The following is a 26,974-nucleotide window of genomic DNA, read 5'->3' on the forward strand; positions in this document are numbered from 1 at the left end:
TTGTAAAATACATGTAGCTATATTGTCTTCTGTTGTTTTGTCTCTGGGAAGAAACAAAAGATCCCTGTTCAGATACTTCGCTCGTTTATAAGCTTTTTTGAGAGTATACTCCGGATAACCCCTGGTTTTTAACTTAGTATACAGATGTTTACTTTGCTGTTTATAGTCTGACAACTCAGAACATAAGCGACGATATCTAAAAAACTGAGATGTAGGAAGGCTGCGTTTCAATGGTAATGGATGGTTACTAGAGAAATCTAAAAACGTGTTTCTGTCGGTGGCTTTCCTAAACACAGAAGTATTGATTGTATCATTGTTCTTGATAACTAGGACATCCAAAAAAGAAATCTGTTGCGAGTGACAAGTCATACTGAATTCTATTCTAGGATGTCTGGAATTAAGCCACAAATGAAATTGTTCAAGTTCGTTTCTAGTCCCCGTCCAGATGACAAAAATATCATCAATGAAACGCAGCCACATCGTCGTTTTGTTGGAAAATGGACTGCAAGTTATCCAGAGATTTTCAAAATTCTGCATAAACAAATTAGCTACAGAGGGAGCCATAGTCGCTCCCATGGCTACCCCCGAAACCTGTTGAAAGAACTTGTCTTGAAATTTGAAGTAATTTTTCTCCATTGCAAAAGACATTAATTTGATCACAAAATCAACAGGAATACGAGGTATTACGGTGCTGTTTAAAAATTCACTGATGATATCAACAGCTTCTGCATGGGGAATAATAGTGTATAAAGACTTTACGTCAAAAGTCACAAAAAACGTTATCTCTTCGATGTTCTGTACTTCAGACAATTTTGAAAGAAAATGAGAGGAGTCTCTCAAATAAGAGAAACCTTTCGATACAAAAGGACGTAAAAAAGTGTCAACAAAAATGGACAAAGGTTCCAATAAGGAGCCGCGGCTTGACACAATAGGGCGTCCGGGAGGGTAGCTCAGATTTTTATGGATCTTTGGCAAAACATAAAAAACTGGGACTCTAGGTTCTAAAATGTTCAAAAAATCAAATTCTTTTTTGTTCAGAATCCCCTTGTCCAAGGCATCCAACGTGAAATCCCTTATTTGAGTTGCCAAATGGGGAGTGGGATCTTCTTGTAGCTCTAAATAATCTGAAGGTTCTTGTAATAATGTTAATGCCATCGTTTTATAATGATCCATATCGAGTACCACTACCGCACCTCCTTTATCTGCTTTACAGATCCTGATGTCCTTATTATCAGGATCTGTAAAGCAGATAAAGGAGGTGCGGTAGTGGTACTCGATATGGATCATTATAAAACGATGGCATTAACATTATTACAAGAACCTTCAGATTATTTAGAGCTACAAGAAGATCCCACTCCCCATTTGGCAACTCAAATAAGGGATTTCACGTTGGATGCCTTGGACAAGGGGATTCTGAACAAAAAAGAATTTGATTTTTTGAACATTTTAGAACCTAGAGTCCCAGTTTTTTATGTTTTGCCAAAGATCCATAAAAATCTGAGCTACCCTCCCGGACGCCCTATTGTGTCAAGCCGCGGCTCCTTATTGGAACCTTTGTCCATTTTTGTTGACACTTTTTTACGTCCTTTTGTATCGAAAGGTTTCTCTTATTTGAGAGACTCCTCTCATTTTCTTTCAAAATTGTCTGAAGTACAGAACATCGAAGAGATAACGTTTTTTGTGACTTTTGACGTAAAGTCTTTATACACTATTATTCCCCATGCAGAAGCTGTTGATATCATCAGTGAATTTTTAAACAGCACCGTAATACCTCGTATTCCTGTTGATTTTGTGATCAAATTAATGTCTTTTGCAATGGAGAAAAATTACTTCAAATTTCAAGACAAGTTCTTTCAACAGGTTTCGGGGGTAGCCATGGGAGCGACTATGGCTCCCTCTGTAGCTAATTTGTTTATGCAGAATTTTGAAAATCTCTGGATAACTTGCAGTCCATTTTCCAACAAAACGACGATGTGGCTGCGTTTCATTGATGATATTTTTGTCATCTGGACGGGGACTAGAAACGAACTTGAACAATTTCATTTGTGGCTTAATTCCAGACATCCTAGAATAGAATTCAGTATGACTTGTCACTCGCAACAGATTTCTTTTTTGGATGTCCTAGTTATCAAGAACAATGATACAATCAATACTTCTGTGTTTAGGAAAGCCACCGACAGAAACACGTTTTTAGATTTCTCTAGTAACCATCCATTACCATTGAAACGCAGCCTTCCTACATCTCAGTTTTTTAGATATCGTCGCTTATGTTCTGAGTTGTCAGACTATAAACAGCAAAGTAAACATCTGTATACTAAGTTAAAAACCAGGGGTTATCCGGAGTATACTCTCAAAAAAGCTTATAAACGAGCGAAGTATCTGAACAGGGATCTTTTGTTTCTTCCCAGAGACAAAACAACAGAAGACAATATAGCTACATGTATTTTACAATACTCTCCGAGTGTGAATGGGATCACCAAAATTTTGAGGAAGCATTGGGAACTCATGGCAGCACATCCTATGCACTCTGAAACCCATCTCAGAGTAGCTTTTACCAGACAAAGAAATCTGAAGGAATTATTGAGTCCTGCCGACATCAGTCTAGTCTCATCTCAAACAAGGAGACTAAGTACGGAATCTACAGGACATTTTAAGTGTGGCAAATGTCAGACTTGTGCCATCACTGTCGAGTTCGCCAATACCTTCACACATCCAGGCACAAAACAAATTTATCAGCTTAAACATTTTACTTCATGCTTTACCAAGTTTGTAGTATATGTCATTTTCTGTCCGTGTCTGAAGATCTATGTAGGACAAACTACACGGACCTTCAGAAGGCGCATTACGGAGCACAAGAGTTGCCTACACAATAACAAGTTACAAGCTCCTCTGGTAGCACATTGTCTCGAGTACAACCATACCTTTGAGGATTTGCATTGTTTTGTCATCGATCATATCAAGGAAGAAACAAATAATCGCCCTATCCGTCTATTGAGAGCTGAGCAATTCTGGATTCACTTACTCAACAGTGAAGAGCCTTTTGGGTTAAATCAGAAATTGGAATGGAGTGCTTTCTATTAATCATCACGTAGCAGCAGTATTATTATTCTCCATTTACACATTTTTTTCTCAGCAATTACGTCACTGTTTACTCACTTCCGGTGGTGACGAGTCCCACCGCGAAGATTTAAGATTTGAAATCCCGAAGCCGCTCCTTGGGAGCCATTTTTTGGACTTTTTGTGAAGCGTTCACATTCGCTCTCTACAAGGTACGTTACAGTTTTGTTAAATAAAGAAGTATATCCATTTGAGAATTTGCTAAGTTCCTTTGTTTTTCTTCTTTGTTCTGCAGACTGATCGGTCGGGTCACACCCTGATGTAGCCTGTCGGTGAAACGCTGGCCTTCGTTGGTGTGCCGATCAGCCTCAGATAAGTGGATTTTTCCTCTATCTATATTATACATATGTGAAGCACAGTTTTTTACCTTAAACTGCTCAATTTTGAATGAAGGTTTTGCCTATGAGGTTATCGCCTAACCACTTGTATATCCACCATTGTGGTGGTGGGGAGGCCTTTTTCTGAGGTTTTTTCCTTCTTTTTGAGCAATTAGAAGCTAATACTGGTTTCCCATTTGTTTCTGCAGAAATTTATATTATTATAACATCTTATGACCACTTTAGTCTCCCATTTGAAAGTGTTGTTTTGACATACCTAGCATATGTGACACCCGAGGCCCATCATTTTTTGGCACCCCCCCCCATCTGTACGAAAAACATGATTTTTAGTAACAAGCCACATGTCACACGTGAGTACCTAGGAAAAGGCAGCATCTTACATACTGCAGTGAGCAGTACAACATCAATACACCCATTGTAAAACTAAACAAGCCAGACTAGTACAGATCAATCCTACACCGTCAATCCTAACAGAAAACCATGTCTTTTGAACACACAGAACACAGAAAACACCTTTGCCTAATATGGAATATGTCATCACAAACTAACCCCTCCCCCTTTTACAAAACTAGTGTGGTAACAGCTCTGACGCTCATAGAATTCTGAGCAACAGAGCTGCTACCACCACGTCTGGTGCTAAAAAACGCTCCACAGTTTTGTAAAAGGGGGGATAAAATAGAAATACATAGACAAAGGTTAAATTGAACCAGCAAGAAGTTGGACACTGCATACAATGCAACACCACAGAAACATTGACACGTGTCTCCTAAAGCAATAAATAAATAGAAAAATTTTGTTCTACCTTTGTCTTCTCTGGTTTCTGCTTTCCTCATCTTCTCATTCAATTTCTTCCATCCACTGTCTCTCTTATCTCTGCATCTTCCATTTGCTCTGTTACTGTGCCTCTCCCTTTCTCCCCCCTTCCAAATTGGTCTGGCACCCATCTTCTTCCCTCTGCCCCCCCCCCCCCCATAGTCTGGCATCTCTGTCTTCTTCCCTGCCTGCGTCTTCTCCCCACTCTCTCTTCCCCATGTCCTTTCAACGTCCTCCCCACTCTGTCTTCTCCATGTGCTTTCAGTGTCCTTCTCCCCCCCTCTGTCTTCCCCATGTGCTTTCAGCGTCCTTCTCCCCCCGTCTTCCCCATGTGCTTTCAGCGTCCTTCTCCCCCATCTGTCTTCCCCATGTGCTTTCAGCATCCTTCTCCCCTCTCTGTTTTTACCCATTTCCCTTCAGCGTCTTTTCCTCTTCACCCCACCTTTCCTCCCTTTCTCCCTCCCAGCCCCTTACCATCATGCCGTTTTCTTCCCCCCTCCCCCGACAAACGTCCCTGCCCTTTGGCCAGCGACATCTAAACTGCCTTCGTATAGCAGCCGGCTGCTGTATGGCTGCCGTAAAGGTCGTCTCTGATGCAACATCTAGTTGCATCAAAGATGACCTTTACAACAGCCACACGCAATTCCAGCTGCTATAAGAAGGTAATTTAGACTCGCGGCCACAAAGGTAAGGGGCAGGGAGGGAGAAAGGGAGCTGTTTCAAATTCACCACTGAATTTTCTGGACCTGGCAGGCTGTGCACCCCCCCTAAGCCTGCACCCTGGGCGGACCATCACCCCCCTTGGTACGCCACTGTTTAGAGAAAAAAACAACTGGAGGGTAATAAAAATAATCTTGAAAGCATGGCTAAGCCTGTAGGAGAAGGTAAAGAAGATTGCGACCTATATGTAAAGTCTGATTAAAATTAGGTATTAGAGCATATGCTTTAATGATAGATGAATGATGCTTTCTATGTCTCAAATGCGTCCTTATACAAGTAACTTTTTAAAGAGCTTTTAAATTTTTCTAGTGAGGATTCACCACGTAAGTAAATTGGTAAGTTGTTCCAGATCTGGGGTGCTATAATTGAAAAAATAGTAGATCTCCTAGTACCTTTTACTTTTAAAAGAGGGGATAGTCAACAGATGCTGTTCGGTTGATCTAAGTGTCCTAACTGGAGAATATGGTATTAGAAGACGATCCAGAAATATTGGTGTGTTAGTTTGTTGGATTTTAAAGGTTACTAAGTGCGATTTTATAAATTATTCTATGCGAGATTGGTAACCAGTGTGCTTTCTGTAACAGAGGTGTGACATGATCATATTTTTTTTTTTGAATTGGTAATAATTTTTATTGTTGTAATTTGTAGTCTTCTTATTTCTTTCTGAGTTATACCATGATACAATGTATTGCAATAATCTAGCCTAGAAATGACCAAAGAATGAATGAGAATTTTAAGAGCTTCTGGTTTTAAGACTTTTGATAAAGATCTGATAAGACATAACTTATAGAAACAGTTTTTAACCACGGAACTAATCTGATCGTGAAAGGAGAGTTCTTGATCTAGTAACACTCCCAGTATTTTCGTCATTGCTACTCTTTGGAGTGGGGAGTTATCTAAGAGTATTTGCAATGAGAATTTAAGATCATTTTTCCATGGAAAAAAAACATTATAGAAGATTTAGTTACGTTCAGGGCCAACATATTATCTTTAAGCCATTGACTTATTTGTGTTAATTTATTATTTATATTTATTATCTCATTGGAATCAGCTGTATTTAATGGGCACAAGAGTAGCCATACCGGGACAGACTGAAGGTCCATCAAGCTCAGTATCCTGTTCTCCAACAGTGGCCAACCCAAGTACAGTACAAAGTACCTGGCAAGACCCCAAGGAGAAAAATAGATTTTGTGCTGCTTATCCTAAGAATAAGAAGTGGATTTTCATAAGTCCATCTTAACAATGGCTTATGGACTTTTCTTATAGGAAATTATCCAAAACGTTTTTTAAACCTTTCTAAGCTAACTGCTTATACTGCATTCTCTGGCAATGAATTCCAGAGTTTAATTACACGTTGAATTTAGAAATATTTTCTCCGTTTTTTTTATTTAAATCTACAACTTATTAGCTTCATTGCATACACCCTGGTCCTAGTATTTTTGGAAAGAGTAAACAAGCAATTCATATCAACCCATTCCAATCCACTCAGTATTTTACAGACTCATGGGCAGAGCAGTTCCAGGGCTCCCACTTATGTGCATAACTTACAGGAACTCTTCCCTCTCAGCCAGTGGTTCACTACCAGTGTGCTGGGACACTTTGATGTGTCCCCAAGAAGTGGAAGATGTGTCACAAAAAAATATTGATGTAGAAAGCAAGCCTATGTTTCCTTACAACCATCAGTGCCTGCAAGCTGGGAAGACCAGCAATCTTGAGAGTCAGATTCTTGAAATCCCCATAACTGGCCTCTATTTATGCTTCCTCACCACCCCCAATAATAACTGCGGCCCCCAACTCCAATGCTGAGGGTCTCCTATCCATAGATTCTGTTTGCTATATAGGGCTCCTTATACAAAGCCACGTAAGCGGCTATAGCGCACGTAACTTTTCATCACGCGCTAACTCCCGCGCTGGCCAAAAAACTACCACCTGCTCAAGAGGAGGCGGTAGTGGCTAGCGCGGCCAGCAGTTTAGCATGCGCTATTAAGCACATTAAACCGCTAACACGGCTTTGTAAAAGGAGCCCATAGTTTCTGGGTAACATACTTGCAGATTTTTTGTGTTGGTTTACAGCAGGAGTGTCCAACCTTTTGGCTTCCCTGGGCCGCATTGGCGGAAAAGAAATGTTTCTGGGGCTGCACAAACGTGCAAATGCTGCAGCAAGACAGAGGAGGGAGCCGCCAAGGCGGTAAACACCCAGTGGCAGCAGAGGAAAACACTTCATACCCTCGACCGGGGCTGCACAAAATACTTCACTGGGCCACAGGTTGGACACCCCTGGTTTACAGTATCTGGCAGTGGAAGGATTTTGTGTTGCCGTTACTGAGGTGACACTAGAATTTGAATATATATTTGTTCTATGACAAGTGAGAAATCTGATACTGATGTGTTACATACAGCTTTTTGGTATGGGATAGGCAAAGTCATACTAAACTTACATTTTTATTGAAGATATAAACACATCAAAATACAGCGAACCTGCAAAGAAACTCTAATGTGTTTCAAAACTCTTTAAATCCATCCCTTACCCTCCCTCACCCCCTCCCCTTCCCACCCATAGTAACATAGTAGATGACGGCAAATAAAGACCCGAATGGTCCATTCAGTCTGCCCAACCTGATTCAATTTAAATTTTTTTATTTTTTCTTCTTAGCTATTTCTGGGCAAGAATCCAAAGCTCTACCCGGTACTGTGCTTGGGTTCCAACTGCCGAAATCTCTGTTAAGACTTACTCCAGCCCATCTACATCCTCCCAGCCATTGAAGCCCTCCCCAGCCCATCCTCCACTAAATGGCCATATACAGACACAGACCGTGCAAGTCTGCCCAATACTGACCTTAGTTCAATTTTTAATATTATTTTCTGATTCTAGATCCTCTGTGTTCATCCCTCGCTTCTTTGAACTCAGTCACAGTTTTCCTCTCCACCACCTCTTTCGGGAGCGCATTCCAGGCATCCACCACCCTCTCTGTAAAGTAGAATTTCCTAACATTGCCTTTGAATCTACTACTCCTCAACCTCAAATTAAGTCCTCTGGTTTTACCATTTTCCTTTCTCTGGAAAAGATTATGTTCTACGTTAATACCCTTCAAGTATTTGAACGTCTGAATCATATCTCCCTTGTCTCTCCTTTCCTCTAGGGTATACATATTCAGGGCTTCCAGTCTCTCCTCATACGTCTTCTGGCGCAAACCTCCTATCATTTTCATCACCCTCCTCTGGGCCGCTTCAAGTCTTCTTACGTCCTTCGCCAGATACGGTCTCCAAAACTGAACACAATACTCCAAGTGGGGCCTTACCAATGACCTGTACAGGGGCATCAACACCTTCTTCCTTCTACTGGCTACGCCTCTCTTTATACAGCCCAGCATCCTTCTAGCAGCAGCCACTGCCTTGTCACACTGTTTTTTCACCTTTAGATTTTCGGACACTATCACCCCAAGGTCCCTCTCCCCATCCGTGTATATTAGCTTCTCTCCTCCTAGCATATACGGTTTCTTCCCATTATTAATCCCCAAATGCATTACTCTGCATCTCTTTGCATTGAATTTTAGTTGCCAGGCATTAGACCATTCCTCTAACTTTTGCAGATCCTTTTTCATATTTTCCACTCCCTCTTCGGTGTCTACTCTGTTGCAAATCTTGGTATCATCTTCAAAAAGGCACACTTTTCCTTCTAACCCTTCAGCAATGTCACTCACAAACATATTGAACAGGATTGGCCCCAGCACCAAACCCTGAGGGACTCCACTACTCACCTTTCCTTCCTCCGAGCAACTTCCATTAACCACCACCCTCTGGCGTCTGTCCGACAACCAGTTTCTAACCCAGTTCACCACTTTGGGTCCTAACTTCAGCCCTTCAAGTTTTTTCAACAGCCTCCTATGAGGAACTGTATCAAAGGCTTTGCTGAAATCCAAGTAAATTACATCTAGCATATGTCCTCGATCCAGCAATCTGGTCACCCAATCAAAAAATTCAATCAGGTTCGTTTGGCACGATTTACCTTTTGTAAAGCCATGTTGCCTCGGATCCTGTAACCCATTAGATTCAAGGAAATACACTATCCTTTCTTTCAGCAACACTTCCATTATTTTTCCAACAATTGAAGTGAGGCTCTCCAGCCTATAGTTTCCTGCTTCATCCCTGTGACCACTTTTATGAATAGGGACCACATCTGCTCTCCTCCAATCCCCAGGAATCACTCCTGTCTCCAGAGATTTGTTGAACAAGTCTTTAATAGGACTCGCCAGAACCTCTCTGAGCTCCCTTATGTGCTGCATACAATCAGTGGCGTAGTGAGAGGGGACAGAATTCCCCAGGTGCCATATTGGCAGGGGCGTCGGCATCTCTCCTTCTCTCCACCTACCCGCTTATCTTTTCAAATGATCGTCAGCAGCGAGCAGCATCTCTAATCTGCTGCTTGTGCTGACCTCAAGTCTCCCTCTGACATCACTTCCTGGTTGCAGGAGAGCCGATTCCGGTCTGAGGAGCTGATTAGAGAAATTGCGCGCTGCCAGAGACCATTTGAAGAGGTCTGCTGAGGAGAGCACACATGTGGCAGGGAAGGGGATATGGGGGAAGGGTGGCTGTGGCAGGGAAGAATGCAGGTGAACACAGTGCGGTAATACTGAATGTCACCACCCGAGCGCCTCCTTCCCTCACTACATATAATAAGCAAGTACAAAACCTGTGTAAGTCAGAATTGATAGCCCACACTCCACAGGCTATTAACTGCTGAGCAGTCTGCTCTGAGCTATGGGAATCATGGTAGACCAAAATGGTTTCCAAATCTGGCAAAACCTTTGACCTAGGTCACTAAGTTTAGAATAGAAAGATGTTCCAAAGGTACTAGCTAAACTTACAAGTTAAATAATTAAATATTTAGGCATGTTTGTTGAGCTACGAATTTCAGTGTTTGGGATGCCGCCAGTAGCATAGCAAGGGTGAGAGGTGCCTGGAGCAGTGGTGCCCCCCTCTCCCATCTTCTTCTCCACCTCACCCCCATTTGCTCCTTCCCTACCCATTCCTGCTGCATGCTCACGCCCCCTTCCCCTTTACCTCTGTAATGTTCCCGGTGTGAGCAGCAACCCCTGCCCGCTGCTCACACCAGCATCGGCTCTTCCTCTGACATCACATCCTAGGCATTGCCCCCACGTTACAGACCACCCTTACGTCAGGTCTTAGACAAGAAACATCTCTTGAAAAATTCAGATGTAAACTAAAAACATTCCTTTTTAAAGTCACCTACTCAGTTTGACTCTACAGTATTCTCCCAAAGCCCTAACAGCTTCTTTGTAGTTGGCAGTAGAGAAAGACATGGTGGCGGTTTACCCGCGGCTACTGCGTTTAGCCGCGGGTAACCCGCCAAAAACGGGGAATGAAAATTATCAGCCTCTGCGGGGACGGGGACAAGGCCATCACCGCCCCGTGGAGCGGTGAATGATCTTGTCACCACAGTGAGGCATAAAGGATCGTGCGGTTCCCGCAGCCCCCACCCGCATGCCGGCTCGATCGTTTAACCAGCTTCCTCTCTCCACCTCACCTTTGTTTGCTGGCTTTCTTTTTCGGCGACCGGAACGCTTTCAAAAGAGCCGCGCACGCACGGCTGCTCAGTATTCAATCTTCTGCTCTGACCCAACCGGAAACAGGAAGTTGCAGCACAGCAGAAGATTGAACTTTGAGCAGCCGCGCGTGCGCGACTCTTTTGAAAGCGTGCCGGTCGCCGAAAAAGAAAACCGGCAAACTAAGGAGAGCTAGAGAGCAGTAGCGTACCAAGGGGGGGGGGCGGGAGGGGCGAAAAAGGTAATGGCACCAGGCCTTGGAGCACCGAGGCAGACCGCTTCTCCCCCCTCAGCCGAACCCCCGCTGACCCTCCTATCTCTCCCCCCCAAGTGAACCTTTCCGACCCTCCCAGCGAAAGCAGCAAACCTCCCTCCAGTAGCGTCGGCTTTCTCCTCCCTCTGCCGCGTCACTGATGACGTCATCAGTGATGCGGCAGAGGGAGGAGAAAGCCACGAAGGAGGTTTGCTGCTCTCGCTGGGAGGGTCGGAAAGGTTCACGGGGGGGGAGATAGGAGGGTCAGCGAGGGTTCGGCTGGGAGGGGGGAGAAGCGGTCTGCCTCGGTGCTCCATTACCTTCTTCGGGCAGCAGCAGCGTTTACAATTCGCTGCTGTTGCCGGCTTCAGGCCTTGTTCTCTGCCGGGTCCTGCCTACTTCCTGTTTTCATGAAGAATGGACCCGACAGAGAGGAAGGCCTGAAGCGGGCAACAGCAGTGAATTGTGAATGCTGCTGCTGCCCGATGAAGTTCAGGACATCGGGGAAGGAGCAGGGAGAAATCGGCTGCTGGCTTGGGGGTGAGGGTAGGGAAAGAATCGTGGAAGTGGAGAAATTGGCACGATGGCTTTGTGGGGGCTAGGGGGAGAGAGAAAGAAAGGAAAAAATAAAGAGGGGGGCCAGGGGGAGAGAGAAAGAAAGGCAGAAATAAAGAGGGGTCAGGGGAAGAGAGAAAGAAAGGCAGAAATAAAGAGGGGGTCAAGAGGGAGAGAAAGAAAGGCAGAAAGAAAGAGGAGGGCCAGGGGGAGAGAGAAATAAAGAGGGAGGCCAGGGGAAGAGAGAAAGAAAGGCAGAAATAAAGAGGGGGGCCAGAGCGAGAGAGAAAGAAAGGCAGAAATAAAGAGGGGGCCAGGGGGAGAGAGAAAGAAAGAGGGGGGCAGGAGAAGAAAGAAGGACCAGAAGAAGGACCAGAGACTCATGAAATCACCAGACAAAAAGGTAGGAAAAATGATTTTATTTTCAACTTAGTGATCAAAATGTGTCCATTTTGAGAATTTATATCTGCTGTCTATATTTTGCACTATGGCCCCCTTTTACTAAAACGCAATAGCGGTTTTTAGCGCAGGGAGCCTATGAGCGTTGAGAGCAGCATGGGGCATTCAGCGCAGCTCCCTGTGCTAAAAACCGCTATCGCAGTTTAGTAAAAAGGGAGGGGGAATATTTGTCTATTTTTGTATAGTTGTTACTGAGGTGACATTGCATAAAGTCATCTGCCTTGACCTCTTTGAAAACCCGCGGAATATAAATGATAATTAACATTTTCTCTGCGTACAGCGTGCTTTGTGTTTTTAAATTTTTATTGTTGGTAGATCATTTTGACTTGACCACAAAGGTAAGGGGGAGTGAGGGAGGGGAGCTGCCGAAAGACATCTAGTAATCCTTGCAGGCTTGACTGTGCAGAGAATTATTTTTGTAAAATCATGTTTTATTATGTGACTGGCATTATCTAGACTTTAATTTCTATGAATGAATAGAATGAAAATGATATAAAATTACTTCCTTGCGGGGACCGCGTGTTCCGGCTAACACAAGGAACAAGGGGGTGAAAGGGAAAAAGTTTCTCTTCCTTGGAAATAGATTCTGAAGTGATCTCATCAAAGAAGACCAGCACCAAATGTACAAGAAATCCCTTAAACAATGTCAAAAGAGCCCAAAATAGAAAACTGCTACTGCCTTGAGACTCCATTATTGAAGGAATCAACTTGAAATCACAGAAGAGACAGGAAAAGGTTAAATGCCTCATGGAATCCTCAGGTACAAAACACAAACCAAATTGTGAATGAAATCAGAGCAGACAGTAAGAATTATAAAATTGATGTCATTATCCATCTGGAAAAAAAAGGCGTACTAGAAATAATGCCTCAGCAATACAATTTTCAGAAGTTCTATTTGCTCATGGTAAGGGAGAAGAGAGACTGCTAGTGATGGTGGGGGGACTGATAGAAGATATGAAAGAAGGGTGGTAGAAAGGAACAGATGGTAAAGGAGGGAGGGAAGGGTGGTGGTGGAAAGGAATAGAATAGACATTGAAAGAGGGTAGAGAGGAACAGACCCTGAAAGGAAATGTGGAAGGCAGAGTGGGGAGAAGATGCTGGAAGGGAAGAAGACAGATGCCAGACTATGGGGGAGCGGAGGGAAGAAGATGGGTGCTAGACGGGGACGGTGACGGGGCGGTGAATGGGATGGCAGTGGCGGTGACGGGGCGGTGAAAGGGATGGCGGTGACGATGACGGGGCAGTGAAGGGAACGGCGGTGATGGGGCGGTGCAGAGGATGGTGGGCCGGGGACGGTGCAGTGACGGGGACAGATTTTTTCCCCGTGTCATTCTCTAGTTGGCAGTACTGAACTGAAAGTGATCCTTAACCTAGTCTGGTAAAGCCCTTCCATTTCTTCCCTCCCTTTTAACATTTTATTTTTTCATTGTATTTAAGCTCTTACCACTTCCCATTTTTCCTTTTTATTCCAGTTTGACTATTTGTTTTGTCATTCCTCCCCCCCCCCCCCATATACACACACTTTTAACTTTGAAGTTTATATTTTGTTTTAACAATATTCTGATAATTGTAAACTGTTTAGGTATGTTTTTGATAAAAGGTATATCAAAGATTAAGGGCTCCTTTTACTAAGGTGCACTAGCATTTTTAGTGCACGCTAACCCCGCACTACGCGCCAAGAACTAATGCCAGCTCAATGCTGGTGTTAGTGTCTCACGCAGCTTAGTAAAAGGAGCCCTAAATAAACTTGGAAACTAATTTTCTCAAACATAGTGAAGTGTTTGTGCAAAATGAGCTGATTTCCAGAATGACAAGTCAAATACCACTGAGCATGGGTACTAACTATTATGATTGATATAATACTGAAACTTGTACCCAGTAACCAGTCTAACAAGGATACAGTGTGACATTTCCTCCGCTTTGCTTTGAAGTCTGGCTGATGGACGTCAGGAAGACTTTCTGTATCAGTAATGCAGAAGCACAAAGGAAATTATCGGTTTAATGCACAGTGAAAACTGGCAGTCGATGACAACATGAAGTCAAGCTAGTTGACCACGCATTACTCAGAGAAAACACCTTTCACAAATGAGCAAGGGCTATGAAACAGCAGTTCTAATGGTTTGAGCAGTAAGCTGAGAACCCGGGAAACAAATCTCACTACAGGTTCTTGAGATCTTGGGCAAGTTATAAGAATTGCCATACTGGTCCATCAAGCCCAGCTCCTGTTTCCAACAGTGGGCAACCCAGGTCCCAAGTACCTGGCAGAAACCCAGAGAACAGCAACATTCCAGAGCTGAGATTGTGATGTCATAATGCTTCATTCCACCAATGCCTAAGAGCCAAACTCATCAGTGATGTCACAATGGCTTGATTGTCCTCTACTTGTCTCACATAAAAACATAAGAATTACTGTACTGAGACAGACTGAAGGTCTATGAAGCCCAGTATCCTATTTCCAACAGTGGCCAACCCAGGTTTCAAGTACATAGCTAGATCCCAAGTAATAAAACAGATTTTATGCTGCTTATCCTAGAAATAAACAGTGGATTTCCCCAAGCCATCTCAATAATGACTATGGACTTCTCTTTTAGGAAATGAGCCAAACTTTTTTTTTTAACCCTGCTAAGCTGATTTTACCACATTCTCCAGCAACAAATTCCAGAGTTTAATTACACATTGTGTGAAGAAATATTTTATCTGGCTCATTTTAAATCTGCTACAAATTGGCACCATATATTAGGAGCCACAAAAAGTCATATGGTTTCCAATAATAAATGTCTCTTCTCATTTTTGAGGTAATTGTTACATTTCAGCTGGTAACTCGAGTATAATTTCTTATCCTAATGTTTTACTTATTGCTTGTGATGCTTAATTTACTAAAATGAGTTCTAATTGAATCTTATCTAATCTGTGGTCTTTACCTAATCGTACGGTTACATATATATATTTAAAATTGTCCACATAGATGCTTTTAGTCTTCTCTGCATCTATGTTTTACATTTATAAATCATTTGTTCTGTAAAAATCTCATTGTATTTTATTTAATCACTTGTTATGTGTTAAACTTAAATAAAAACATTTTTAAGAAAATGAAAATGACATACTGACTGCCAATTCTATGAAGTGTACTAAGCCATTATAGAATTCAGGTGTAAGGTGGCTTATAATTCGCTGATTGTCCAGCTTTATTCTGTAATTCACTTTATTCTGTAAATCCGCCTTATTATCCAGCTCTATTCTGAAATTTGCAGATTGTCCAGCTTTATTCCTTGGTTGCATACATGAGATCTATATTACATACTTAAGATGCATATTTTCGTTTTATCTATTTCTTGTGTTAATAAGTTGTACCCTCACTTCTTGCATTCTGTAATTTGCTGATCGTCCAGCCTTCTTCGATATGAACCGCCTAGAAGTCATTTGACTATGGCGGTATAAAAGAATAAAGTTATTATTATTATTATTAGCGCTCAAAGATATACAGTAGATATGGCCACATATCTCAGCTCAAAGACAGGTGTAAGTGGTCACACCTAAGTGTACCATGCCTCACACACAGTTTATATTATTCTATAAATTGCACACATTGCTAGGTGAAATGCCCATGACACATCCATGCTCTAACCACATTAATACCCACTACTACTAATCATTTCTCTAGTGCAGGGATCTCAAAGTCCCTCCTTGAGGGCCGCAATCCAGTCGGGTTTCAGGATTTCCCCCATGAATATGCATTGAAAGCAGTGCATGCACATAGATCTCATGCACGTTCATTGGGGAAATCCTGAAAACCCGACTGGATTGCGGCCCTCAAGGAGGGACTTTGAGACCCCTGCTCTAGTGCAATTAGATATACACAGAACTGTCACATATGCAGGTACTTTCTCTGTCCCTAGTGGGCTCATAATTTAAATTGTTATACATGAGGCAATGAAGGGTTAAGTGACTTACTCAGGGCCACGAGGAGCTGCAGTGGGAATTGAACCCAGTTCTACAGGATCACAGTCTGCTGCACTAACGATTAGGCTACTCCTCCAAAAGGTTGTGATTTAAGCAGGAAACAACAGCAGAGAAGACAGTAAACCAATAGACTCCAGTGGCGTTCAGTAGGGTTACCAGATTTTGCATCTGAAAAAAGAGGGATACGTGGCCCCATCCCATTCCGCCCCCCCCCCTTCCATCCTGGGCCCACCCCATTCTGTCCCTGTCCCTGCTCCGTTCTGGCCCCCAACCCCAGCACCATGCAAACCTCGTCTCTTCGGGCCGAGTCTGGAGTGCATCTGTGCATGCGCAGATGCGAGGTGATGACGTCGCACGCTTGCATGTGACATCACCGTATCGCATCCACGCGTGCACAGATGCACTCCCGACACGGCTCCGATATCAACAGTTTTTCAAAAGCCGGACAAGGTGCCGGGTTTTGAAAAGCCATCCGTTTGCCCGGACGGTCCTCTAGAAAGAGGACATGTCCGGGTAAATCTGGACCTCTGGTAACCCTGGTGTTCAGGAGGTGAATTTTATTGGTAGAAGGAAAGCGACTCAACATGAATCATGTTTTGGCAGCTAAGGCCTGCCTCAGGAGTCCAAATTTGAAGTAACCAATGAAATCTCTAATGGTCCCGACTCCACAAAGGAGTAAAATCTAGAAAGATTCACACAAATGCTAAGTGCCAATCGTGACGTCATGGTGTGAAGACTTTCACAGCTACAGCTGGCACTCTGTGCATGCACATACTTTTTTCTAAACTACACACGTAAATGGTGGCCCTAGTCTTGCTCCACCCAAACTTCACCTTAAAATATATATATTTATTTATTTTTTTAATTATTTATTTATGTTTTTACAAATTGAAAAAAATCAATACTTGAAAGGAAATATAACAATCCAAATACAGGAAACAAATACCAATTATAAAATAATAACACACAAGTGACTATGACTAAAGTCCACATTTTGGGGAGAGAAAGAATCAATCACTTCCAAGGGTAGTTGGATTCCAGGAAATAAAACTAAATTAAATCAAATTGCAGAGTGCAGTTGGAGTCAATTAACTAATGGCCTGGTTGGCTGAATCCATGGAAGTCTCTGGAATTCTTATAGTTACTTTACCTTCAAGGAAAAATTGTAGTTGATCGGGTTCATAAAAAAATATATCTGTTACCCAGATATGTAATACAACATTTACAGGGAAAACATAATTGGAAGGTTGCCCCTAAACTAAACACAGACTGACGACAAGCCAGAAACTTCTTACGTCTGGCTTGCGTCCACTTCGATACACCAGGAAAACTAAAAATTTTGAATCCATGAAATTCCACTTTTTCAGTCCTATAAAATGCTTCTTTATCTTGAAGAAAAACAAAAGTTACCAATAAAGTGGCTCTAATCACAATTTCCTCTTGAGACGACTCTAGCATACCAGTGAGATCCAATTCTCTTGGTAATGCATTCCCTTTTTCTTTATCCTCCTTTGGTAAATTTAGGTAATATATCTTCTTCACCTTAAAATATATCTGAATGTGGATCATGTATAAGTATGAAACCTCTTGGCACTGCACATACATTTATGCAAGTAAACTATGGGCTAACTTTATAAAAGTCCTTTTATATGGTTTTACACTTGAGGAAGGTTTATAAAATTACCTTCTACATGGAAATATGTTTTTCACCTGTACACTCACGCTAATCATGGTGTATTTTCTGTTTGACATTTCTAAAGACATTCCTCTGTCTTCATTTTCTGACATTTGAGAGTTGTTCATGATTAATCGATAATTGTTTCTCACTGAACATGATGAAACTGATGCTTTAATAGTGAAAGCAGAACTGGCTCTGGGGGTTTTTTTTTGGGGGGGATTGTTTGGGATTGTGTTTTTTTCTGAACAGCAAAGAAGTGCGCCGCCAAAAAACATTATTTATAAAGAGCTCTGATGGGGGGTGTGGGGTGGAAACCCCCCCACACACACACTTTAATGCATAGTATTTGTGGTGCCGTTGGGGGGGGCGTGGGGGTGCAACCCCCCTCATTATTGAGAAAATGGAACTTTTTCTGAAAAAAAATCAGAAAAAGTTCCATTTTCTCTACAATGTGGGGGGTTGCACCCCCCCCCAATGGCAGCGCGAACACTATGCATTAAAGTGGAGGGGTTCCCCCCAGACACCCCCATCAGAGCTCTTTAAAAATAAGTTTTTCAGTGGCTTTCGGCGGCATGCTTCTTTCTTGCGCTGAATTGTCAGCGCTGGATTGTCGGCACGCTGGTGTCTTGCACGCCACTGACTATGAACCGCTCTCAGTATATTATATGGTTCCAGTTAGGAAAGAGCTATGGTACTTGAAGTTTTGGCTGATATTCACTGGTCACTGAATCCACATATTAAGAACACAGTACAGAGTGTGTTTCATACGATGCCTATGTTACGCAGGCTAGACTGAACCTTTCCTTGATGTCGTGACTTCTGCTAAGTCCTTCAGGCACAGATTTTTACCAGGGTTAGATTACTGCAATGCCATATTCGCAGGTTTGTTTAGTGTGTTGATCAGATCACTTTGTGTGGTACAGAACTCTGCTGCCCATTTAATATCGAGATGCAGGAAATATGATCATATCACATCAGTCCGACAAGAATTGCGCTGGTTACCAGTTGATGCTCTGATTAAATTCAGTGCTATCTGTTGTGTTCTGAGTTTGCGTGGGGATGACAGTTTGTTCTCTGCATTCCCTGTTGATAACATAATATACCAGCTCATACACTCCATTTGGTGACAGAAGAGCATCGTGTAACCTCTGCAATAGATGTCGCTCAGAGATCTGACACACAGGCTGAGGCTTTCTTGTAGCTGTTCCAAGACTACAGATATATATTTAGAGACCGATTATCTCCGTTTTAGGAAGAAAAAAAAAGCTGTTTCTTTCCATAATTTATTTTTTTTTTTTTTGTTTAAAGTGATATGTTTTAAGTATGTTTTTGCAATCGATTTCTGATATCTTTGTGTATCTTAGTTAGACTGTGGATGTAGTGGGTTATAAATTTGTTAAATAAATATTCAGGGCCCAATATTATTTAAAGACATTTATCCAGAAAGTAGCATCTGCGACCCCCAATAAATGTCACTCACTGGAGCCAGAAAGTGATTTTCAGTGGCATCATGCAGACAACTCTGACACTATCCAGATAGCACCAGGGTGGTTCAGGTGCAGAGATTATTGTTTTTTTTAAAGCTTTTATACTGCTGGTAATGACTGGGGGAGTCAATTCAGAGTGGTTTCTATGAGCTTTGTAATGGTGTTACAATACAGAGTTTGGGTTTCCTGGGATGGTTTCAATACACAGTCCGTAATCAAAATAAATAACCCCTTTAGTGAGTAGTACTGTTCCTTATCTGTTTACTCAAGGTCAATATTCAGTTTTCAATTTTTTGGGGGGAAAAAGCCTCAGAATACAGAGCCACTTGCACAATTGTTATGTGCCAAATGAATCAGCAAAAATGCAGATTTTGGCTCATACTTACAGTCAATGGCCAAACCCCCCCCCCCCCCCCCCATTTTATTAAAAAATTAATTTATTTTTTCTTTATTTCTGAAGTGCTTGGCCTATATTACTTTTTATGATGTTATATTATTTTCAGTTGTACTCTCAATTGAGAAATACACAACTTGACATCTCTAAACTAGGGCCAGCACGACTCATTTTACCAGCTACATTGCAGCAAGTCCTGCAGCAATAAAGCCAGCATTTGCAACAAAGTAGACTTATCTCGTTATTAAGATGTTTCAGTCTGCTCGAGTCATTCCGTAGAACCACAGGAAACTGCCACATTCAATGTGCACCTTAATGTCTTTCTCAAAAACGGGAAGGGGTAAAACGTGGACTTGATGGACCTTGCGGATCTAAAACCGCACGTCCTTAAAAATCTGAGGTCCGTGCCACTTTTAGTCTCTGGCTCTGACAGACCTCGATGACAATTTAGCACTGACGGATCCCTCCCTGTGCTGAGATGGATCCATCAGCGCTAAATTGTCATCAAGGTCTGCCAGAGCCAGAAACTATAAGTGGCACGGACTTCAGATTTTTAAGGACGTGCGGTTTTTGATCTGTGAGGTCCGTCAGGTCCGCGTTTTACCCCTTCCCTCTCAAAAACTTAAAGTTTAAAACGGGGACCGAGGGACAGTCCATGCCACTAAGGCATATGGTGAGCCTTCCGAGTATTCTGAGGCTTTCCCCCCCCCTCCCCAATTGAAAATTTACCTTGAGTAAACAAATAAGGAACAGTGGGGTTATTTATTTTGATTACAGACTGTCTATTGGATCACTAGGCCAGACAATATATTGTCTTATTGATGGTTTCAATATAGACATTATTAAACCATAATCAATACATTATTAAAGCACAATACAGAGTTAGCGTTTTCTGAGTTGGTTCTCAACAGCCCTCTTAAACCATAATCAATCCTCTTGCTGGACAAAGTGGTGCCTTATCTCATAAGCAGCAATAGCGCCACTATCTGGACAACTCTCTGCATAACTTAGGAAGCAAAAACATTGTCCTAAATTGTCAGAAGAGTGATCTTGAATATCTCCAATATTTGGATAATGGCGGCACTCATCATTAGATACTTAGCTCTGATATCCAGAATTCAACCACTGTCCAATCGGGACCGATCCGTGTCCGATCCGGGCAGGTCCGATGGATTCTTCAACCTCTAATATGCAGATGGGGGCGATGGGAGGAATGCCCCCATCTGCCGGCATAGATCGCCGGTGTGCGATGGTCTGCGCAGGCATCTTCATTCTGAGCCACAACCTTTTTTTTTTTTCAATTTTAATCTTTTTTTACTTTTTAGCCCAGCGAGCCCATGGTTTTAACCCACTTTAAACCCGTGGGTTAAAATCACGGGCTCGCAGTGTGGGAAAGGGCAGGAGAGATTTGGGGCGGCAGGCAGGAGAGATCCAGGGAAGAGCAGGGCGGCGATTTTGGGGCAAAGCAGGCAGGAGAGATTGGGGAAGAGCAGGGTAATGATTTGGGGGAGAGCAAGCAGGAGAGATCCAGGGAAGAGCAGGGTGGTGATTCGGGAGACAGCAGGGTGGTAATTTGGGGCAAAGCAGGTAGGAAAGATCAGGGAAGAGCAGGGCGGTGATTTGGGGCAGAGCAAGCAGGAGAGATCCAGGGAAGAGCATCAGGGTGGCAGGCAGGAGAGATTTGGGACAGCAGAGAGCAAGGCAGAGAGCAGAGCTTCAGTGGAGCTGGAGAGTCGGAAAGCCGTTTGCGACTGGTCCCCAGCAGTCGCTTCTTGGGTTGATCGGCCAGCCCAGTCGGTTTTAAAATTTTCATTGGTGAATCGCATCCCTGTCTACTTTGCATGCATTTCCCCTCATTTGCATGCACGGATTGGAAGCGGATCGCAGGAGAGGTTAGTGAATAGGGCCGGAGGGAAATCTGGTCGCAAACCGACCAGTACACAATCGGTTTGCTTGGTGAATCTATCCCTATATATTCAACTATTAGTGAATAAGGCCCTAATTCAAGACTTCCAGGGTAAGATTCTCAAAACTTTAATGTGGTCGCTAAGCCATTTTCCGGCGGTTTAGCCTGCACGCATTTTAGCAGCAGATTATCAAAACAGATTATCTCTGTCTCAAGCAATGTTTCTAGCAGTCTCCTGCAATGGCATTCAAATGGGCTCTATAACATTGAAATGAGCCCTCTGGTGGATTCTTAAAAATCGCCAAGGCATTTTCAAAGAGCGACATCTGCTTTTGGTCCGGGGATGCCGTTACAGTGCCAGCACTTGTGTTTTGACTGTGGCTAATGGAAAAAAAAAAATGTGTATCTCTATATTTTTAGTGGAGGCTAGCAAAATCACACTTTTTTGAGTTTTGGGGGGAGACAGGCATGTTTCATGCGCGCTTGTTAAGAGCCAACGTTTCTTCTTGGGCGCTTGTATGATACCCTTGTCTTATGTGTTTCTGGCTGTGGATCTTGATTAAGTTTTACATTAAAAACAAATTACAAGATTTACCTGAATTATAGTACTTTTTTGGAGAGAAAGGCATGTTTTATGCGTGATTGATAAAAGTCTCTCTTACTGCCAGCGGGAGAGTGTGGGGTTGTTTTTTTACGGTGTTTTTTTCTGCGCCTGTGCCCATCAGCGATGGGCACATGCAAATGTAGGAAATCTTTGCTGCTGTCCGCCGATCTTATTTGCATGCGCAATTTAAGAATGTCTCAGGTTTTTAGATTCAGTATAAAAATGGCTATGCTAGCCATTTTTAGTCACTTTTTAACGCAAGGTTTTTGAAAATCCTTCCCCCCAGATCCTTATCTGAAGACCTGCTGTTAGTCAAAAAATATGCATGAAATAAAGTTGCAGATTTATATTTCTCTCTTACATCTTCATTGTGGATATCCTGAAAACTACACTGCTTCTAGGCAGTGGCTTAGCGAGGGTGAGAGGTGTCCGGGGCGGTGGCGCCCTCCCCACCATCTTCTGCACCCCTACCCCATCCCCTCCTTCCCTGCTCCCTCCAGCCACGTGCACATGCACGCACCCTTCCCCGTACCTCTAACATTTGCAGCATGAGCAGCAACCCACAAGCTACTGGTCATGCCAGCATCGCTCTTCCTTTTATGTCACTTCCTAGGTGCAGATCCAGGAAGTGACATCAGAGGAAGAGCGCACACTGGTGCAAGCAGCAGGCTGGGGTTGTTGCTTTCACCGTGAATTTTAAAGAGGTATGAGGGAAGGGGTAGTGGGGGTGGGGAAAAAGCGAGGAGGCACCCCCACCAAGACAGTGACCAGGGCAGGACCCTCCCCCCCCTTTATTACTCCACTGGTTTTAGGATTCTCAGGAAGGTTTGTGGGAGAAAGAAAACTATTACCTAATACAGAAGGGAAATAACAAAGAGAATTACAGTGCTCTGTTGTCATGTGTTCTCTGCCACAAAGATCATTGCATAAATTGGTCTTTGAAGCAGATCTAATCTAATCTAATTTGAGATTTATGAGTCGCACTGTGTCTCAGTAGGTTCAAGGCAATTTACAATGCAATTTTAAGAGAAACCATTTAGTATAGTACATAGGAAACTACAGGAAATACATCACCAAATAGTTTGAGGGATGGTACAATACAAGAAGAGCTAAAACTAGAACTGTTTAAGGAGTGGTGCTATGAGGTAGAAGGTGGAGGTAATTTACAGTCCAAAGTCATGTGGATGATGGTGTCCATCTACCAGCAGGTGGAGACAGAGAGCACCAAGATAATGCATGATAATACTGTTATCATAGTAACATAGGAAGTGACAGGAGATAAAGACCGGTATGGCCCATCTGGTCTGCCCCTTAAAGTGGTTATGATTGAAACTGTCTCTCCCCACCACTGTCTCCTTTGTTTAAGGTTTGTAAATGCCACTCCACACAGATTACTTCATTCTTTGTTTAGGGCAAAACAGCCATTGGATGCAGGTTCCTTCCTCCTTAGTTCCTGCTTCTTGCAGATTACCTCCCTCTAAACCTTCTTTGAAGAGTGGAAGGCATTTAGGATTTCCCTAAATGACTTTCATGCAATGTGCTTTTGCAAATAGGGGCCTCCACGCAATACTTGATTGGTTTGAAATCATCAGTTTAGAGCCATTAATTGTTTCCTATAATCTATTAAAATGTACAACATCTAGACATGTATTTTGATAGATGGTATATAAAAAACAAAGAAACTTGATTCTCTTTGGCCATAATGTAAACTGATCCTGCAAAACAACCTGAGTCCAGACTTCAGCAGCTGAAATACTCAACAGTAGCTTTCTAAACCTTGACATCCCTTTTTGTCTTCCAGGTATTTCTGTAACAAAGAAGACACACACATGTAAGTAATATAATCCACTCTCTTCTAGACAAAGATTCTCCATTATTTTACCTTGCATAGTATCTTTAAAGAGTAAGAAGCATTTTTGGCACCCAGGTTTGTGAGAGAGATTTATAGTGAATATTATAAGGTGCAATAGACTTTGGGGAAGTCAATGGGCTAGTATGGAATTGTTTGTATTGATAGTAATCAGAGATGAATAGCAAAAGATGTGTGTACAAATAAATGCAATTTATTAATTTGAAAGGATTCTGCAGAGTTCTCTAGCAATGAGGTGGAAGGTGTTTAAGAGACTTGGTATTATACTTCCATCTATGCATTCTTTTATCCTACTGCTTTACTACTACTAATAATAATCGTTTCTATAGCACTAGTAGACATGCACAGTGCTGTACATCAAAATACAGAAAAGACAGTCCCTGCTCGAAAGAGCTTACAATCTTATCTGGACAAGAAGGTGCATTAATACACAGTACTCAGGTGGGGGAATTACAGAGGGAATGATAAAACAGATAGTGGTACTTAGAAGGTAGGTTGGAGTTTGAAATTGAGAGCATCTTCAAAGAAATGGGCTTTGAGTCTGGATTTGAATAATGCTAGAGATGAGGCTTGACCTACCGAGTCAGGCAGTTTGTTCCAGGTAAGGTAGAAGGGACGGAGTCTGGAGTTGGCCATAGAGGAGAAGGGTACAGATAACAGAGACTTATCCGATGAGCAGAGTTCCCAGGGGGAAGTGTGGGGAGAGGAAAGATACTGAGGAGTTGTGGAGCTTGGAAAAGTTTGCAAAACAGTGGCATAGTGCCTTTAGCTGGTGATTACAGTAACACCAATAATGTTGTAATAGATTCCATATGTGCAAAGATCAACTGGGTATCTATTTCTATCCTATTTTGTCAAGATTCAAATGTGCCAAATTTTTAAAAGTCCTTTTATGCATAAAAATGTACCCCACAGACTAGAAGAGTTAATGATTAGCGAAGTCCTAGGGAAGTCTGGTTAAAATCTCACTGATTACACTTGTAACCTTGGGCAAGTCACTTAACCCTTCATTACCTCAGGTATAAGCAAAAATTGAGAGCCTTCCAAGGACAAGAAAATACTTTATGACACACTAAAGGCTTTTTTACTAGTGGTTCCTAGACAAGCTTCTATAAGTAGAGAAAAAAAAGCCTCAAATACGTTAAAGCAGTAAGCTCCATCCTTCAGGTCAGACATAATCAGTGAAGACACCCATTTTTTAAAGGCCAGTACAGAGACAAAGAAAAGTGCCATATCTTTTGTTTTGTACCTATGTGGAGGGGATGGTTTTCTGGGGGCAGTGTCATTCCCTATTGCAGATTGAATCACACTTTCACTTTACTGTCCACACATACAACGGGGAAGTAAGCTCTGCTGATCAGGTCAGATGTCATCAGTAGAATCACCTAACACAGGGGTGCCCACATTTTTGAGCTTGCGAGCTACTTTTAAAATGACCAAGTCAAAATGATCTACCAACAATAAAATTTAAAAAAAAACACAAAGCACACTGAACACAAAGACTTTCTTTCTTTCTTTCTCTCCCTGCCCCCCTTTCTTTCTTTCTGGACCCCTGCCCCCTTTCTTTCTTTCTATGTCTTTCTCTCTGGCCTCCCTTTCTTTCTGTTTCCCTTCTTTCTGTCTCCCTGCCTGCCCCCTTTCTTTCTTTCTCCCTGTCCTTCCCCAAGCCACCACCACAGCCATAGGGGAACAGGCCCCCAAGCCACCACCGCCGAGTTCTGAGCTCTCACTGCTTCCTGACGCTGTAAAGAGGATGCAAAAGCGCCAGGCTGACCAGCCTTTCCCACCCAACATCAATTCTAACATTAGAGAGGAAGTCCTGGGCCAACCAGGCAGCGATTGGCTGGCCCGGAACTTCCTTTCCGATATCAGCATTAACATTGGGTGGGGAAGGTTAGTCTGCCCAGTGCTTCTGCGTCCTATTTACGGCGTCGGGATGCAGCTAGAACATGAAGGCAACACAAGTCTATCACAGAGCCTGGAATGGGCTCCACGATCGACTCACTTTCCCTTCACGATCTACTGGTTGATTGCGATTGACCTTTTGGGCACCCCTGACCTAACATAAAGGCCATAACCAAGGTAGCACGTTGAAGAGTCACAACAAAGGCACATCCTTTTGTACATGTTATGCACTTCATGTGTGATTTGTGTGTCATTTTGGGGGAGCTAGAGATTAAGGACCTCTTCTATTAAACTGCACTAGCAGTTTCTAGCGTGGGGAGCAGCACTGAATGGCCCACCCTGCTCCCAATGCTCATAGAGTTTCTATGAGCATTGGGAGCAGCGCGGGGCATTCAGCGTGGCTCTTCGCACTAGAAACTGCTAGTGCAGTTTAATAGAAGAGGGGGTAAGTTTTTTGATTTGGTAGAGAGGAGAGTATTGGATTGCTAAAAAGTGGCAATTTGTGGTATTTGTTAAGAAGGAATATTGAGGTAGGAGTACTTGTGTTTTGTTAGTATGGGATGAGCCTGTTTATGGCACTAGCAATGTGGCAGTGTGTTTCAGATTATTATGTGGGATGGCAATGATTATTTTAGTCACTAGCACAGTGATAGAATGGGCAGAGTTTCCAAGAAACGTACAAGAAATGTCTCTTTCTACTGAAATTAAGCTTAATTTGTATATATTCTATGAAATAGAACATTGGCACACGATACAATTAAAGTTCATAGGATATATAAAAAACAAACAACTAAAGATCATAATTGTATTTTCTTCCTATATAATATAAACTTGGTTGTATTAACAGGACTGGATAATTCTGAACCCAGCCTGTCCTAAGGGTTTTGTGTCACATATGAAAATCCAGGAGAGTAGCTTATATTTGTAAGGAAATTTTCAGAGTTAGTTCCAGTAAATCAGGCCCAGGAAGCAGAATGTTTGTTCTTGCAGGATCTTGTAGCCTGGCATTGCTGTTGCTATGTCACGGATTACAGAATTCAGCTAATGCATTAATGAATCTCTTCCAATTAATTGCAGACATACATTTATTTATTTATTTATTTTTTTAGATTTTTATCCCGTCCTCCCAGTAGCTCAGAATGGTCTAACAAGTGAACATACACAATGGAGTGAAATTAGACATATAAGATATACAATAGGTTTAAATATTTGGGCATACAAGACTGTGTAGTAGTTCAAATACAGGGAGTATACAGCCATTACATCTGGATTTGGTACCTCTGGTTATTTAGGGGAGGGGGATATGTAGCTTCAGACATTTTCTATGGTATTTCTTTAGAATTTAGGACTA

The 26,974-nt window shown here is 42.5% G+C and overlaps 1 long non-coding RNA gene across 1 annotated transcript in view; it reads left to right on the forward strand.

Moving 5' to 3' along the window:
- The window catches only part of LOC117348374, an 873,172-nt gene that overhangs the window by 743,819 nt on the left and 102,379 nt on the right, over positions 1 to 26,974 (forward strand). The window contains exon 3 of the long non-coding RNA XR_004536973.1: positions 23,650 to 23,679. This is a non-coding gene — a long non-coding RNA (uncharacterized LOC117348374). The remainder of the gene's footprint in view (positions 1 to 23,649; positions 23,680 to 26,974) is intronic.

The sequence above is a fragment of the Geotrypetes seraphini genome, chromosome 14 (genome assembly GCF_902459505.1).
Source record: "Geotrypetes seraphini chromosome 14, aGeoSer1.1, whole genome shotgun sequence".
NCBI classification, from domain to species: Eukaryota; Metazoa; Chordata; class Amphibia; order Gymnophiona; family Dermophiidae; genus Geotrypetes; species Geotrypetes seraphini.